We start from the raw sequence: 16403 nt of genomic DNA on the forward strand, positions 1-16403 counted from the left end.
TTTTCCTCTGCACGGCCCTTTTTTGAGTTCAGATGAACGCAGAGCCCTAAAGCAGTGGCTCAGATTTTTAGAAACACCTGCCTAATTGTTAAACAACTGCTTTGCTCATTGCATTTCTCTCCAAATATTGATGCCCAATATTTACCTACTTTTCCTGGCTATCTAATGGGTGCTGGAAGGCACAGTTTGGTGCACTAAGTGAGCACATGCACCTTTTCATGCTCCCAGTTTTAAACAAACTGTAGGTAGCAGCCTTTGGGCTTCGGTGCTCATTTACTGAAGATGCTTTTCACTGCTTGTTTTTGTGATTTGCACCCCCATTCATTACTAAGAGGTCAGAGAGCTGTGATTTCATTCAGATATGAGGGAATTCCAAGGAGCTGAAATGAAGATTACTGAATTCCGTTCTAGGAATAACCCAGCAGGTTTTTCTTTCTTTCACTCTTTTTCTTCTGGTTTCCCAGGCATTTTCAGTTTGCTAAATGTAAGGATAGAATAGATTTTCGGGAATGCTCTGTGCCAGACCATTTTAAGGCAGCTTCCAGGACCACATGCAAACGAGGCTCTAGTGAGTTATCATTCCCATAGCTGTGAGTGTAACATCTAAACCCGAGTTTGACTCCAAAACTTTTACCTCATTTACAATGCTAAGGAAGCAGAATAGGTTATTTTATTATCTAACAAATTGAAAATCTGGTGTCACTTCATCTAATTTGGACTGTGCCTGATCCAGGAATGTGCTTTAAGATTTCTGCACAGAAACAATCCTACAGGATTCAGATTTTACCTGAAATGTGTCTCAGAGCTTGTCCCAAATGCTGTCTAGGTTCATGTGTCACAGCTGCCAGAAGGACAAAATAACAAGCAAATCAAGAAAATTCCCTAAATCATCACATTCTAAGAGCTGAAGTGAAACAAATATACCAACTTGTTGCCAAAGGTATATATGTTTTTAAATACAAAAAAAATCCCCAACCAACCAGACCCAGAACATCCTCTTGTGGAATATATCCCAATCTCGAGTATTTACTTTCCGTTTGTTTAATAACAGGAAAAGGCTCGTCGCTCTTTTGTTGAGTTTCACATGTCAGCATCTTAATATTCCTATGGCATTCTTGAAACTTTTACCAGGAAGAAAACAGTGCCATGGCCTATAGTAGGAAATGTTCTGTTTATTTGAAATGCCTTTATGAGCACACAGAGGCAAACAATTACTGTCATAAAGTGAGGGAGCAGCTCCTGGTGGTTTGGTGTCTCATCTGGGCTTCTTTGTGCAGTTCCTTGGCTCATTTGTCCCTGCCCTTCCTGTGTTCTGCTCCTCACCTCTCTCTGCACCTTCTGAAGCCCAGTGCAGGTTAAATCCCTTTTTCCATCTCCCCATTACCTGCTGGGCTCTGCTGCTTTTGGTGTCTCAGCCACGGGAATGTTGGGTTGAAGGTTTGTCATGCATCTGCTGCTGGATCCACACTTGATGATCCTTGTGGGCCCTTTCCAGCTCAGAATATTCTGGGATTCTGACAAGGATTGTCACAAGCCTGGAACTGAAGGGCTGATTTTTAATTACATGATCCTGGGAATGGACTCTGATAAAAAAGAATGACAAAGAGCTTTCAAAGATTGTTAAGCTTCTTACAGAAAGTTCTGAACTTATTTTGGCCTTGCCTGTTTTGTTCTGGCAAATGCAGTAACTATGGCAAGTTTGGGCCTATTCATGTTAAAAAAAGGTAATTTTATTTATGTAGGATAGACCTATAAACTGTATAAACCAGGCTGGCTCTCTTCACATAGCTCTGGTGTGCTGTGGGTTTGTTTGAACAATGACTGAGCCACAAACAGCCACTGACTGGATTCCCCAGAGGCAGAACTGTGGGCACAGGAGTGTCTCAAACCCAGGCTACAGATAAAAAAATAAAAGTAAATAACTCATAAAAGGAAGTGCAAACAGCAAGAAAATCTTGTTCCCATCTGTACAGCTCTGTAAAAGACAGGCAGGCCTTTGTGTGGGTTTTGAGGGCATCTCACATCCCTGGAGTAGCTGGGGAGGATGTGTGATCTCCACCTGATGGTTCTGCATCTTCCCTGAGCCACACAGCAAATCTCTTGCACAGACACCAAAATTTCAGAGGTGAACATCAGGCTCACAGAGCCAGGGCTTTGTTTTCACATCTGCCTCCTGATTATTGCCAGGAAAGTGAGATTCAGCACAAACCTGGGATCATTCCCTCTCCTTAAAAAATGACTGGTCCAACTGCCATGGAGTGAAAGAGCACTTTCACTCTGATCTGAGGTAGTTTACCCCGTTTACCTGGGTAGTTTATCTAGGAAACACCTTTCAGAACTCAGACAAGGGTGACCACCCATGGCTGGAATGGGCAGGTCAGGCATGGCCATTTAAAATCCTGCTCATATAGACGTGCTACACCAGCTAAAGTAGTCTTTGTAGGAAGAAATCAAGTCTATAAAATGGAATTTAAGCATTATTTAGCAGTGAAGGATGTGTAAGCAAGACATGATTTGGAAATCAGGGGGCAGAAAAGAAGGGGATGATCCAGAATTTATTATGTTAAGAATTAAAAACTTAAACCTTGATATGGTTGTGGTCACTGAGGGAAGTGGCTGTGTTTCTGTGAACATATTAATAAGACTGTATTAACAACATGAGCACATTAGAGAGGTTTGCACAGGACAGAACTGGCTGCTCTGGACTTTTCTGAGCAGTGCAACCAGTCAGCAGTGCTCCAAACCTCCCTCAGAGGATGCACTGTAGGGTGAAAATCCCTCTGCTCTCCTGGAGAATGGCATTTTCTGTGGCATCTCACTTGGAAATATGAATGCAGAAGCTGCCACACTACAGAGGCTTGGCTTTCATTAAAATGCAGCTTTTTACACCTTGGCTACGTAACTGTTGGAAGTATGAAGTAAGAAGAGAAGCTCTTTATTTTTCCTGTGATGTGCTGTGCTGTTATGGCACACCTGGAGCTCACCTCTAACTCAAGGTGTGTTTAACTCCAGTTGAGGCGCTGGGTCTTCACTGAGCTTTCCCCTTAGGATTGCTCCTGCCCAGGAGTGGCCCCAGATAAACCCCACAGATGTTTTAGCAGCCTTTCCTGGATGTTCCTGCGTTTTCAGACATGATAAAATTCCCAACAAGCTCCAATTCTTTTGCTTCTTATCTAAACCCAGAGCAGGGGAGTGTGGCCAGGCAATTTGGGTGGCTGTGTCTGGAGATGCACAGTCCCTGTGAACCCCACTGAGCAATTTAGGACAGGATTGGGTTTTGTCTCACCAGGGAAGGGGTTCATTAACAGTCAAGTAACAACTGGATATTGGCATTCAGATGTGTGGGGCAAAATGTATAATTAGATTAGCAAAACTCCACATAAACACCCCATTCCTCATATCCTTTCCCCCACAGCAGCAGGTAGGAATGACACACATCATTTACTGATCTAAAATGCTTTGGCTTTCTACATTTATCATATTTCCTGTAAGGGATTTCCAGCCTGTTGTGCCCTGGAACATTAGAGGAAAATGAAAGAAATTTGAATTAACACCTCCAACCTGCCACTGATGGAAAATTCCATCTATAGATGGATGTGTTCAATCCAGCCACACAGTCCCACAGGAGAATCACGATTCCCTGAAGTGCCTGTAGGCCTCTGGGTTATGGATTTGGGTCTTGGATTAGGAACAACACCTGTAACCAGAGAGCACCCTGGTGAATACCCCTCTGAGGAGGCTCACAGGGATGCTTTTGAAAGGGTTTAAGGTCTGGAACAGCTTACACGTGCTCAGTTTGTTTTAGATATAATTGTGTGAGTTTATTTGGGTCTTTAATATTTTTTTTCCCCTGAAAACTGCTTTTTTATCTTTCTTTTCACCTCGATTTGTGTGTGTTTTCCAACTGGTTTTCCTTACCAACATAAACATTTTATAGATATCTGCCTTTGCTAGAAATGTTTTTCTAGAACTTTTGAATTGTGGTATAAATAGCAATATATTTCTGTCTCAATAACATGATTATCCTCATTCTTAATGTTCTCCATTCACTTGGCTTACAACACTGGTGTCTTGCCTTACCCCTTTCTGGGGCAGGGGCTGTTTTCAAACGCAGCAAAGTAAAATCTTGCTCCTGCTCGAGTCCTCAGCACTGCTGCAATGCAAATATTGTGGCAGTGTGTGTGATTTTTTAAAATTACTCAGTGGAAAGTCTCACAGGTCCCGAATTAGCAGGAGTTTTGTAAAGTTCCTATTACTAATCTATGGAATTTATACCAAAGGTGTTGAAATCACTTATGCTTCTGCTGACTCACTTCCCCCAGGGAGGGCTGCTGACCTCAGAAATGCCCTCACACAAGTCCAGGGCACAGAGTTGCCATCTGTGCCATGCAGAACATCCTGAACTCTCAACTCTGCTTCATTCTAAATTTCTTTCTTACTGTGTCCTGCTGCCCTGCAAGCCCCAGTCTGTTTGAAATGCCACTTTCTTTTACAATCTGCTCTGACTCAGATGCTGAGTTGGAGTGGTATTTACAAAATATCTGTATCGCTGTGGATTTATCTTGCCAAGGAAAGTTAAATGGTTACGGATTAAAAAGATTTTATAAGCACGATATGCCACAGTAAGCATTAGTAAAAGTTGCTCTAAAACTATTTCTGTCTTTTGTTGGGGAAAAAAAAAATTATTGAGGCTTGAAGGGGAAGACAGCTTGGTAAAAGGAAGGAGACTTAACCATAGTGAGGTTTTAAAGGAACTCTGGTTTGCTGATTAAGTGCTTTTTCCAGAAATGCGACTAATGTTTCCTTCTTTTTTGATTCTTAAACCAGGCCCAAGTGCCAGCAAATTACTTTCTTTACTGTGTCTGGAGGTTTATTTTTAGTCCCAAGAAGGGTATAGACAGCAGGCTGGAAATCAAGACATTTGCAGGCCAAATAAACTTCCCCACACTTGAACTCTGGGTGTCAGCTCATTCATCTCCCCGTGGCTCAGCTCAGTTTTCTGTCAGAAGCAGCTTTGCAGTCCCATCTGCCAAGGCTCTGAAGCTCCTGACACCCGGGTCTGTTCTTATCTCTCGGAAAGCATCTCCCAGTTTTACAGCTTCAGGGTTTCACCAGGGCTGAATTTCGTAGCACGAGACTCACAGTGAGCAGGAGTTTCATTTTCTTGCCTGTAAACGTCTGACAGCAGAACTGCCTGGCACGTGGGGTTATTTATTCCCTGTGGAAGTCTGGGGGGTGGTGGGCACAGCCCCCATCCTGCCCTTTCAGAACCGAGATATCAGTGGATGTGTGACACAGGAAATGGCTTGCAAGTCTCTCACCAAAAGTTTAACACCACCAGATGACAACCTGGGAACCAGGTGGCAAAAGACAGATTTTTTTAGGTGCCTGCTGAGCTGTTGGTGCAGTTTTTCTGAGCAGGCTGCTGCCTTATTTTAAATGGAGAGATCCAAGAGATCCAGCTTTTAAATGAATTTAAATTAATTTAATGATTTTCCTTTCCTAGGGAGGGGGATTTGTGCCCACCAGTGCTGTTTGCCAAACTCCAGCTTGTGCTGAGCCACTGCTTTTCCCTCCTGTTCCCACCTTGTTGAATCAACACTCTGATGGTGACAGCAGTGCTGGGGTGGTCAGCCTGGAGTGTTTGTCACACCATTAGGGGACAGAACATCCTCTCCCGTGTCACCTGGCTCTCAGCAGTGCTGGAACACGGAGTGGGTTCATGCTCAGCCTCCCTGAGATCCACTCACGAGCTGTTTGGTTTAGATGAAGTGCAGCTCTCCTCCGAAAACGAGACAGCTCCCAGAGCTGCTGCTTCAGGAGAGTGCTGTCCTCAGCTCATCTCAGCTGAGCAGCTAAAAAAAGGGATTTCTTTTCCATTTTTGCTCATGCTGTAGAGGTAACACAATGCCAAGAGAGTGAACTGCTGGTTACAGCTCATCTCCTGGAACTATGAACAGAGCTGTTTTCTGAGCTTCTGCCAATCACACCTGCACAAAGTCATTGTGGCAGGTGGGTCACTGAGGGTTTGCTGACATGGGGCGCAGCACGGATGGATTTGAGGGCCTAATCTGACCTCTAGAACCTTTTCGTTTTGGGCACATGCAAAGAACATGGAAGACTCTGATCTCGTGCTCCAGAACCCATGCTAAACTTGCCAGGATTTGGCAACCAAAAGGTTTCTGCAGTGTCTGCAGTCAGTGTAACTTGTCATACACATAAATGTGTGATTATTGTCCTCCAACACCCATCAGAGTGATGTGTCAGTCCTTGTCAGTCACTACAGAAACCATACCAAGTAAATACCCTTGGAGTCAGGCAGAAATCTTGGGCTGTGACAGTGCTGGATCCCATCTCCGTCACCAGCAGGGCTGCCCAGTGCCAGCCTGATGGCAGAAACGTGAATTTAGGGAAAGTCTTGCAAACTCTGACCACAGCTCATTGCAAGACTGGAGCACGATTGCATCAATTCCTGCAATGGGTGTCCGAGCCCCCCAGAGAACACTGTCTGATTAAAAAATGACTCGTGGTTGCATTCCAATACTTGGAATAAATAAATCAGTGACAGACTCTTGTGCAAGGTCTATACACTTTCCTCACAGACTTTCACAAAAATGCCACATTTCTGACACCTTTCCAGCAGGCTGTTTAGAGGCACCAGGGTCTAGGCAGATAAAAATTTGAATTCTGGGTTGTGTTGCCCATTCTGACAGGCACTGGACACGGAACACCTCAGTTACTCACTCCTCTATTTGCAAAAAGGAATGAAGTCTCTCACATACCACTAATTTTGATATTAACAGAGAATAATACTGTTATTTAAGATCTATTGTTTCTTATAATTCTTTTTAAGAACCCTTTAAAAGCAGCTCATTGACAAAAATTAGTTTCAAAATGATTACGTATTCACAGCCATAGCAGCATCTATCTAAATGCAAATGTACTGCTTCATCCTAGTAAGTATCTATAATGCACGTTTAAAATCTCCATAAACCTCCCTGCTCCATGAGGAATATTCTGCTCTCATAGGTAAGCAGCAGGAATTTGAAAAAGCTCTCTAATGCACTGTGAATCAAAGTCTTCCCGTGGAAATCCACATTTCTATGGATGGCAAGTTGAAGTATCCAAATGTGCAAAAAAAAGGAAAGGGTTAGGAATCGCTGAACTGTACCAGACCCAGGTGGGTCTAATCTGCAGTGTGAGCTTTCCTCCTGCCTCAAAGGAAGATGTGAAAAGTGAATATCCACTGTTGTATTTCTGCAGAGTCTTCTGTCTTTGCTGGAATGGGAACCATGGCTGTGGGAAAAAAAGGTGTGAAATTTGAGAAATCGACCTCAAGTGCCTGGGTTTGAGCTCATTCTCACCAAGTAATAGCCAGGTTACACCACATTTCAGAGGCAAGAATCCCTCCCCTTGATGCCAGCTCTGGATGCAGCAGGACAGCAGCTCTCCTTCCAGCTGTGTCCCACAAACCGAGATGGATTTTGGAATTGTGGTCTGACCCCCCTGCAGTGCCAGCCCTGCTGCTCCTTCACACTTGTGATCTGTTCAGAGGGGTGCAGAATGACCACACACAGCACTGAAAGGCAGGCAGGCGCTCAGGTTAAGTTCTGCCTCTCATTTTTCAGATAAGAGGTTTAGAATTAGGAAAGATCTGGAGCTCCTCACTGTAATTTTGACTGCTGTAGTTTAATCTCCCCACTGGTTCTCCCACATATCAGAACCTCAAGGCAAACTCCACTGTTTAGTCTCTGCCACGTTGCTGCAATGTTAAATAATCCCAGTGCACAGAAATAACTTAAATATATGGACTTCACTACTTAAAACACAATAACAACATCTATTTGCACCCCAGGATGTCCAAATCCAGGCTGCTGTATTTGAGCAGCAGGGTTCAGGGGTGGGCTGTACTTTACATTCTCTGAGGCAGCATTTAATCACAATTAGATGCTAATTACCAGGGAAGAAAGCAGGCAGTGGACACCAGCTTATCCCATAAGAAAAACAGGAGCCTGCTGGATCTTATCCTCACACAGCCAAAACAAAAAGGAGGTGCCAGAGCAGCAGCTCCCCTCAGAGATACCCAGTGCTGATCTGAGCAGTGCCACAGGACAGATGGGCACAGTGCCAGCCTGGCTCTGCTGTGCAGTGTCCTGGTGGCACTCTCAGGAGGTGGAACTCTGTCTGGTAGTGATTTCCTACCTGTTTGCAGAATTTCCAGAGGCAGTCAGCTCATGCTGGCAGTAAATCCAGTCCTCAGGGAAGGAGGGAAGTGTCGCTGCATCAGCTGCTCTGGAAAATTGAAGCAGACACAGCCAGTGAATGTTTTAAAACACAGGAACAGTGTCAATATCATTAATTCTAGGAGAGGTTTTTTCAGACAAATGCCCAGAACCTTCATTTTATGGAACTAGTGCTGCAATGTTTACAACCATAAAAGTGGTGAAAGGGATAAAAAGGATTTTTAGCCCATACAGAACAGTTTTCTACAGCAAAATTGCTGGCTCTCTTTAGGTCTGTGCTGATCATTAATAGCAATATGTCCTCAAAATACATTTTCTGATGATCCTGAAGTGAATTCCTCCCTTCTGCTAAAATTGAGAAAATCACAGAGGACTTTGAAAGCAAACCCAATCTGAATCATCTCCTGCTCTGCCTTTATGAAATGTTTTAAGGCTTCTTTCAAGGCTCAAAAATCTGCCACTGTGTATTTCTTCGATCCGAACTGCCGAGCATAAACAGAATGATAAATCCTAGAAGAGCTCCTTGCCATAAAGGAACAATTCAGTGTTCCTCAAGCTTTCTAGAATTTGTCCCCTTCTTCCCTGCAGCAGTGCCAGCCACAATTCCAGCCTTTGGTCCCTTTACCCTTCCTGGCTCAGAAACACTGGCTTGCTCTTCACATGGATGCCAGGAAGGAGGGAATACTCTGAGTGAAGAGAAATGACTGGAGAAAAAAAGGGGAGAGAAATGTCAGGAATTCCGTGAAATTTACTGCAGGAGTGCAGGACAAACCCCCTACTCCTCTTTAGGACCGTCTCTAGTTGTGAGAAACTCTTTTGAGAGAAAGAGGCACCTCAGGAAGATTAAGTGACTTTAAGGTTTAGCCTAAAATCCAGGGTACATTTGCTTTTAAGATCCCAAGAAGCAGAACTTCATGGAAAAAATATTCTCAGATTTATGGTCTTTCAGTACTCCTTGAATTTTTAACCAAGTTTTTTTGTCTTAATTATGTTCCATTATTTCCAGTTGCATTTGCAAACCCAGCCCCTCGTGTCCTTCCCCATGGGAATGTTCCCTGACCTCTCAACATGGAACATTTGGTCATTGGGCTTCATTCCCAGGCTGGGAGAGCTGGGGGTGTTCACCTGGAGAGGAGAAGGCTCCAGGGAGAGCTCAGATCCCATTCCAATGCCGAAAGGGACTCCAGGAGAGCTGCAGAGGGACTGGGGACAAGGGCTGGAGGGACAGGACACAGGGAATGGCTTCCCAGTGCCAGAGGGCAGGGATGGATGGGAGATTGGGCAGGAATTGTTCCCTGGCAGGGTGGGCAGGCCCTGGCACAGGGTGCCCAGAGCAGCTGTGGCTGCCCCTGGATCCCTGGTAGTGCCCAAGGCTGGGCTGGACTGGGCTTGGAGCAGCCTGGGACAGTGGGAGGTGTCCTTGCCCATGGCAAGGGTGGCACTGGATGGGCTTTAAGGTCCCTCCCAACCCAAACCAGTCTGGGATTCTGTGATTCCCATCACTCTGAAGACATGGGAAGGCCACCAAGGGCAGTGTACCACAAGCAGCTCTTCCCAGTTTGGAGCTGCACCAAATCCCTGCTGTTAATGAAATTCATGAGATTTTGTCTGGTCCTGAGGTGAAACTTTCCCTGTCTTTTTCAAATAGCGCTATTGCAAGGCCTCATGTTGCATCAACATGAGGTTTCAAAATAGAGTAAAAACCAACTTGGCCTTAGATTCTTTATTTATTTGGTACTAATGTCTGAGAGAGGAGCAGCATTCCTGACAGCAAGAGGATTCCAAGCATCTGTCCTTAGCTTTCCAGTGACCCCGGGGAAGCAACCCATAATCCACATATTTCAATTGCCACAGGACTTTGTGGGCTGTGGAGGGGTGGGAATGTGGGCAAGACTATTTCTGGGTCTATAATTAATCCTATTTGTTGTACAAGTGTGATTTATGGGCCAGCCTTGGCACCGCGGGAATAAAGGAGTTGTTCCACGGAGATGTGGAGGGCTGAGATTTAAAGGAAGGAGAATTTCTCTCTTTAATAAGAGCAGTTTCTCTGTTTAATAAAGCAGGAGGATTGGAAAGGCTCTCATGAAGTACAGGAGCATCCTGCCAAGAATTATCCCTTCGTTTTCTGCAGCCTGAGGATTATTCCAAGAGCGTCCCCAGAGTTTTTTTGGCTACAGAGTTCAGGATTCACCAAGAATTTGAATTCAGGACTGAAGCAGAAGTCAAAGCTTGCTAAACAGAGGCTTGCAGGTTTTCTGACAATGGACGCCCTGCTCACCTCTGCTCCTGCCCACAAGGAAGTGTTTGCCCCCTTTGCCCAAAGCAGCACCAAAAGGAAGGAACAAACCATTCTCCATAACTTTGGCATAAGCAGATAAAGCATAACCTGGTTATTGTTTCATCTACAGCCTCTTTTGGAACTTAATCATCTTTTAAAACCGTATCAGATAATTTAACATTTTTCCTGCGTGAACCCTTCAGCTCCTTCCACGACGATTCTGCATTGACAAGGACTCCTTATTCCATTCCAGAATAAATTAGGGCACTAAAATTAGCCCACCAGGAGCATCCTTTAGCCGTAAATGTTTCTGCACATGCTGACCCACCCCTGTCCTGTGACCAGCACCAGTGGTCATCTGACAGTCCTGTCCCTGCTGCCTCCATCACTTCCTTTTTCCACACTGAGCTGCCCCCGTGCTGAGTCACCCCTGTGGTGAGAAGACACTGTATGCACCAACAGGTTTCACTTACAGAGTGCTTGTGAAAGATCAGTTTTGATGTCCAGGCTCAGTGCTTGGCGTGGGGCAGTTGCAAAAGGCGATTCCCTCCTCTGCTGAGTCAGGGCACAGCAATTTCCGTGCCTGTGCTGGCTGGAAGAGGAAGGCAACCTGAATTCTCTGTATTTAAACTGCTGGGGAAAATGTGAAGAGGTTTGTCACTCATGCCCTCAGCCATCCCCACTGATTGCCTCGGAGCTCAGGCTCTATTCCAGTCACTAATTTGGATGCAAAGCTGTCCTTAACGCAGTTGCATACAAATAGCAATCATTTGCTAAGACAAGAAATTATTCCATTCCTCCTCCTGTGAAAGCTTAAAAATTGCTCTAGAAATTAACTGGCCAATCTATAATTATCTCTAATCAGCAGCAGCTCAGCTCTGGTGTTATTTGCAGCTTCTGGTACACAAAACTTCAGGGCCCAGGTTAAGTGCAAATGGCTGTAGCTGCCATGCTGAGCTGGGAAATGCAACAGGGCTGTGCTTATCACAAAAAGATTTCAGAAACTGCATTGAGTTAAACTATAATAATTCCAGAATTTAGAAAAATAGGCTGATGCTGGCCTTGCTTCAGGAGGCAGCTGCTATTTCTGCTTCACACAAATGCTACAAAAAAAATGGAAAAATTGTATGAAAAAAATTCATACAAACGTTCCTTAAAAAAAATCCATCATATTGGACACAAACCAAGAGATTTTCCATACCAGCAAAACTATTGATTAGTGCCCAGGGGATGAAATATGGGCTGTGCACAGCACAGCCAAATTTACAGAAAACACCCTGGTTCTTACAGCAAAGGACCAGAAAATCAGTGAGCACCGTTGTTGGTAGGCTCAGCAGGGTCAGGAGGGAATGGTTACAAATGCTGGATTAACCTGGGCTCCAAAAGTGGCTTTCCAGGCTGGTGTCTGCAGAGAGGGACTTCTCAACCAGCCTTGCTGATGAATCCCATTGTTCTGTAGGTAAAAAAACTTCATTCTCCAGAGATTTGATCTCATCTGTATAAAAAGAGGAGGAAATGAATGGATTAGACATAGCCTGAGCAGGATTCCATAAATCCAGCCATTCTTCTCAAAGCCTTGGAGGAACATGGCAGAAGCAGCTGAAATTTGCTGTTGATCCCACTGATTGCATTTCTTAGAGCTACTCCTTGGGAAAGTACAATAAAAACTCTTCCTATCAAGTATCCCCAGCTCCTGGGAGGTTGTGAGGTAGAGGCAGGGTGTTAAACCTGGAGTGTTGGATATCCAGAATGCCTCTGTCAAAGGTGTGGCTGCCAGTCACAAAACCCCCCGAGAGAGTTCTGTGTACCTGCTGGGGTGGCACACGTGGAACCACACCCAGGACCAGGCTGAAAATATTCCCCATCACTCCCCTGTTGCTTTGGAAAACCTGCTGGTCACACCATGGCCCCAGAGACAAATCCTTTACCATGAGGGACCCTGTACTCTCCTACATCAGAGCACTGATTGCAGGACAGTGCCTCAGAGGCCACGTGGACGGCACAAGAAGTTAAAAATGAGTCATTTTGTTGAATTAGGAAAAACAGCAAATATTTCATGGAGTGAATGCTCCTGTTCTCATCTTCACAAGCAGAGCAGTGGCACCCAGCCATAAACTCAGTGGTACTCACTCTTCAGTGTCTGGAAAGGCTTTTCCTGTCCAGAAGCAGCCATAAAACAAAGTGACACCGAGTGATCAGCCACCAGAAATTCACAGGCTTCCTTCAAGACAGGGAAGCAGGAGGAGAAATCCAGCGATCAGAGCAGCTTAGCCCACTTAAGATGTTTAGATGTCACCCAGCTGCCTGCTGGAACAACTGAGTGAAAATGCAGAGTCAGAAGTCCAGGGAGGGAGCTGCGGAGAGCTGGTGGAAACGCAAGTCCCAGCACTTCTCTGCTCAGCATTTCTCGAGCTGTTTACCCAAATACTGCTGAGGTTTCAGCAGGATGGCAGTAATTCTTCACGGGGTGACTCTGTTTACAGAGCTGTCCTGCAGCACCTCGGGAGCAGCGATTTCCCTCCCGTTCTCCCTGACAGCTGGCACGTTGCCCCTGCTGTGGGCGAGCCCAGGCTCTCTCTGCTGTCCCCTCCTCTGGTGCCGGCACAGCTTTTCCTCCACTGCCAGCAGCCAGGCAAGGCCACTGCCCCATCAATCTTCCCTGGCTAAAGTGTGGGGGTAGGATGTGCACAAATCACCTCTCTGTACACACAGAGGGAATTCTCTGGAGCTGCTGCCCTGCGGAGTTTGTCCCCCTCTGACTTACAGGATGTGCAGAGCAGCCTCTCTCAGAACATGACTCACAGCCACTTCTGCCATCATCCGAGGATGTTCAGGCAGAACAAATAGCATGTGACCTGGGGCCAATCACAGCTGGGAATTTGGATTAAAAATAAAAGAGGAATGAGAACATTTGTCACAGAATACTCTGTCCTTCAAGGAGAAGGAAATTTTTCTAACGGGGAATAAAAACAGCATTTATTTTTATTAGAAGTGCTTCTGTTTCACTCAATTTTTTCTGACCCTAAGAGCAATTCTCCCTCATGGGTTTGGCTTAGTGAAACAACACAATGTATGTTCTTTCTCAGGCTGCAAAGAGGGAATGTTGTGCCTGGGAGAAGCTGCCTGCGCCTCGCACTTCTGAGCAGAGTGAAAAAGCAATTGGATTGAGATTCTTTATACACGTGGGACTGAGACCCTGCTGCCAAACAGGGCCAGGACAAGGAGGAAAGTTTACACTTTTTTTGGTCTGGGCTAAAGCTTGGGGAGTGTCCAAGCTGGGTTTGGTAAGGGGATTATTTCCTTGGGGTTAATTGTCAGCCTGTCAGGCAGGGATGGAACGCTCCCGTGTGGATACAAGGTCCAGGCAGGGCTTTGCTCTGAGTGCTCACCTTGTTTTCCACGGAGCTGCTGATGAATCAGGGTGTGTTTGCCACGCAGGTGACAGGACTGTGACAACCTGTTGGAAACCACCACCAGACAGAAGCTTTTTTTTGAGTTTGGGGGTTTTGTTTGAGTTTTTTATTCGCTTTTGTTTTTTGATAACGCCCATTTCTGCATTGCTTCTCTCAGAGCAGGCACAGGACCATGACCTCAGCAAACAGAGCTGCTCAGTGCCATGAACACCCTGGGAAGAACCACTCACTCCACACTGCCTGCTTGAGCAGAGCTCCTGCTGCTCAGTTAATCAGTACCTGCTTCAGGGGCTGGGGTTTGCCCCTGCTGTGGTTACACATTTACCCACCCTGGATTTCCCAGCTGCAGCAAGAACCAGCCACCAGCACAGCCCGTAAGTCACAAAGTTCCCTGGCTGATAATTTCGTCATTCCTTTATCATCTGGCAGGGAGGCACTGCTATCAATCTGGCAGGGGCTGGGGCAGTGGCACTCAGCTTACAGATTGTCACTCCACTGTTTTGTCTATATGCCCAATCCTACACAGGCAAGCCAAGGAATTTTGCAAACTCAGCTCCAGCACTTCAGGCTTTGCTAAGCTCTGTAAACACAAGCTCCCAGAGAAGAAATCCAAGCGCACGCCGTGGCAGGGAAAAATATGTTTTAAATACATTTAGTGAGAATTACTTAAACACTTCATCAATCAAGTGGCAAACAAAAAGCGAGATCTTATTTATAATCCCTCTTTGCTTTGGGTATAGTGAGAGGTTAGTGGATGGCAGGAAATTAAAATCATATTTTATTTTTCCACCTGCTTGTCTCTGTTACACTGTGGCCAACGGTGTGTTGGTCTCAGTGCATTCCAGAACAGAGCCCAGGCAGTGTGGGAGCAATAAAGAAACATCATTATATTTTCTGGGAGCAACTGCAAAACCTGAGGGGGAGGACTGGGGGCTCCCTTCAGCTGTAGGTTATTGCACGCATTTTTCAGGCAGCTGATAACAGGGAAAAGAACTATGCTGAAAAATAGATAAACACTGGTTTCCTTGGTTTACTTCAGGAACAGATTTCCAGGAGCACTGAGTCAGAAGAATGATTTCTTTCTTATAGTTCTACTTTCTTTTTTCACTTAAGTGTTGAAATCAATTATATAAATCAAAGGAAATCTGTGGCGATTACGAGGCTGAAACCCTCAGCCCCTGCTAAACTGGGCCAGTGTGTGTCTCATTTTCTGTGACTTGAAAACAGAAGTGATGGGGAAACTTGGTAAAATAAAGGATTTGAAGCAAGACTGAATTTAACATGGTGGCCACTGTAACTCCAGGTAAAATGAATTATCAAGCTGTTCTCACCTCTGAAGGACTGGAACCCAAAAAGCACTAAAGAACACTTGGGATGTCAGGGACAGATTCAAGGAAAGCAGAGGAGGGGCTGGTGAAGGGCCTGAATACCACACTTAGAACAGAGAAAGAGAAGAAAAGTTCTAGAAGGGGATCAGAGATGGTTCTAATCCATTCTCCTGTTCCAAGGCAGGAGCTGAGGGTCCCATGCTATTCCTGGTAGACTGGAAGGGAAAAGCAGAAGTTGGGGTGGAGAATCTGAAAGAGTGGCTGCAGTAGAAGAGCATTCTGTGGAGTTTGCTCTTTTCCTGGGCGTTTATTTGAGGGCAAAGGCACAAAGCTTTGTGTGCCACTGCTGGACAGTGGCAGGTGCAGCCCGTCCTGCTGCACCATCTCCTGCTTTTTATGAGCAGATCAGTGGCCTGCACGTTCCCACACAGTTAAACATAAATTCAGCCTATTTGTTGTCTCAAAGGTGGGGTTTTGTTGGCAGCTCCGGGGCTGAAAATGCTGGTACCAGGGAGGTGGAAAAAACCCAACACATTTCACCTAAATTAAGGGCACACCTGTATTAAACCCACCTGACTTGCATCTCCTGCTATCATGGGGCAGTGGGGAGGTCATTTATGCAGCCACTGCATAAATTAGCCATTAGCTTAAACTTTTGCTAATGACAACAGTCTGGACATAAATATATAGAATAAGCATTTCTCTCTTTGAAAGCAATAAACTCCAGCTCATTTCCAGGGGCCAGCAGAGTAGCAGTGGCTGCAGGAGCAGCAGCAGCTGGAGCTGTGATATCTGTTGCCCAATTCCACCTGCTAATGGCTTTCTGTATTTCCTGCTAAAGGAGAAATTCCCCACATTTGAATATTCTACCACACTTTAATGAAAATTCTGCCATGTGGACCCTTCCCCTTCTGCTCTTGGATGTACCCAGTGAAGATTTCCAGCTCAGGCACCCATGGTTTGCAAACACTGCTGTTCCTTCCAGCCCTGATTGCATGTTATCCCCATGGCAGATGCAATTGCCTAAGAGAAACAAACATTAAGAAAGCATTTAATGTATTGTTGCTTGTCCTCTGATAATAAATGCAACAGCTGGAGACAAAGAGGGGAACTGTCACGTGGAACAGCCAGTTCCAAGCAC

General features: G+C 45.4%; 1 long non-coding RNA gene across 1 annotated transcript; it reads right to left on the reverse strand.

Moving 5' to 3' along the window:
- Positions 1–1023: 1023 nt before the first annotated feature.
- Positions 1024–13033, reverse strand: LOC109145991. The gene is made up of 5 exons (XR_002047741.3): positions 12652–13033; positions 11894–12016; positions 10995–11113; positions 8203–8292; positions 1024–7296 (listed from the first exon to the last, which is right to left on the reverse strand). It is a non-coding gene; the product is annotated as an uncharacterized LOC109145991 (long non-coding RNA).
- Between the last annotated feature and the right edge of the window lie 3370 nt (positions 13034–16403).

This window comes from Corvus cornix, chromosome 12 (genome assembly GCF_000738735.6).
Source record: "Corvus cornix cornix isolate S_Up_H32 chromosome 12, ASM73873v5, whole genome shotgun sequence".
Lineage (NCBI taxonomy): Eukaryota > Metazoa > Chordata > Aves > Passeriformes > Corvidae > Corvus > Corvus cornix.